The sequence below is a fragment of the Carlito syrichta genome, unplaced genomic scaffold (genome assembly GCF_000164805.1).
Source record: "Carlito syrichta isolate Samal-C Ts95f unplaced genomic scaffold, Tarsius_syrichta-2.0.1 Scaffold303509, whole genome shotgun sequence".
Lineage (NCBI taxonomy): Eukaryota > Metazoa > Chordata > Mammalia > Primates > Tarsiidae > Carlito > Carlito syrichta.
The window spans coordinates 4535-6405 of NW_007247605.1; the positions used below are offsets into that span (position 1 = coordinate 4535).

The window sequence follows — 1871 nt, forward strand, 5'->3', positions numbered from 1 at the left end:
AGGTGGGATTGGCAGTAGTGGGAAACTGCCTGGTGAAGCGGGGGCACATCTCATCAACAAGGGTAACTGCACAATGAATATTTGTGTACCTAACCCTGAATTGTATCCCACAATTTTAAAATAAAAAAAGAAATATCTCACTATTAATGAGCATGATTGTGAAGTGAAAAAGGTCCTTTCTAAATAAGAGATGAAGTCTGCTGGATCACAAAGAGGTTGTGGAGGTAGATCTGGCAATTTTATGGTTTGTGGAGGCAATTTTGGCTGTGGTGGAAACATTGGTGGAAGAGGAGGCTATGGTGGTGGAGGTGGTAGCAGCAGAGGTGGTTATGGAGGTGATGGAGGATATAATGGATTTGTAGGTGATGGTGGCCACTATGTCAGTGGTCCTGGATATAGTAGTACAGGAGTTTAAGGTAGTGGTGGACCAGGGTATGGAAACCAAGGTGGTGGATATGGTGGTGGTGGTGGAAGATATGATGGCTACAATGAAGGAGGAAATTTTGGAGGTGGTAACTATGGTGGAGATGGGAACTATAATGCTTTTGGTAATTATGGTGGATAACAGCAATCAAATTATGAACCCAAGAAAGGAAGCATTTTGGTGGAAGAAGCTTGGGTAGTCCCTATGGTGGTGGCTATGGATCTGTTGGTAGAAGTGGTGGGTATGTTAGCAGAAGGTCCTAAAAGCAGAAGAAAAGGGCTACAGTTCTCAGCAGGAGAGAGAGCGAGGAGTTGTCAGGAAAGCTGCAGGTTACCTTGAGATAGTCGTCCCAAATGCATTGGAGGAACTGTAAAAATCTGCCATAGAAGGAACGATGATCCATAGAAAAGTTACTGCAGCTTAAACAGGAAACCCTTCTCATTCGGGACTGTCATAGCCACAGTTTGCAAAAAGTGCATCTATTGATTAATGCGATGTAGTGTCCATTAGATATACATTCCTAAGGTATTTTATCTATTGTAGCTTTTTCTTTTTCTTTTCATTACATGAGGTATATTGCCCTGTAAACTGTGGTAGTGATACCAGGAATAAAAAATTAAGGAATTTTTGACTTTTCAATATTTCTGAAGTTCAGTTTTTCTATATTTTAGTACAGAAACTTTGACAAAATGCAGTTTGAAGGTGTTTCCTTGTGAGTTAACAAGTAAAGAAGATCATCGTTATTACTATTTTGTATGTATATTGCTAAAGTTAATTGTAAAGAAACACCTGCTGACTTGCAGTTTAAGGGGACTCTATTCTCATTTCCAAACCATGATGTGAATGGGTGCTGATATGTGGAGAGAATAGATATTTGTATGTTTGCAATGTGTGTTTTAGATAAATAGGATTGGGTATTTAAATTAGCGTATTTGTGAATTTAATAGCATTAAGATTACCTTCAAATGAAAAAAACCTCAAAATTCCTATTTGGTTTTTGCACATTTTCCTTTTTTAAAATTTTTAAAATTTTTTTGAGTTGGAGTGTCACTCTGTCACCCAAACTGGAGTGTAGTGCCATGCGCCTGGCCACCGCAGCCTCGACCTGCTGGGCTCTGACGATCCTTCCACCTCAGCCTTCCAAGTAGCCGGAAGTACAGACGCGCGCTACCACGACCGGCTAATTTTTGATTTATTGTAGAGACAAGGTCTCGTCGAGTTACCTGGGTGGGTCTGGAACCCGTGGGCTCAGGCAATCCTCTCACCTCGGCCTCCCAAAGCGCTGGGATTACAGGCTGAGCCACCGAGCCCGACCACATTTTCCTTTAAAATGTAATACGATTTTAGTGTATTAGATTTGCTGGGTCCTAGCTGTGTTTAGAATATCTACATTCTACATTTACCTTGGTCATATTTATTTTTTTGCTTATTTGTTTTTTGAGTGGGA

General features: G+C 40.6%; 1 pseudogene; it reads left to right on the forward strand.

Moving 5' to 3' along the window:
- LOC103260978 overlaps positions 1-720 on the forward strand; it is a 2862-nt pseudogene extending 2142 nt beyond the window's left edge.
- Positions 721-1871: the final 1151 nt, after the last annotated feature.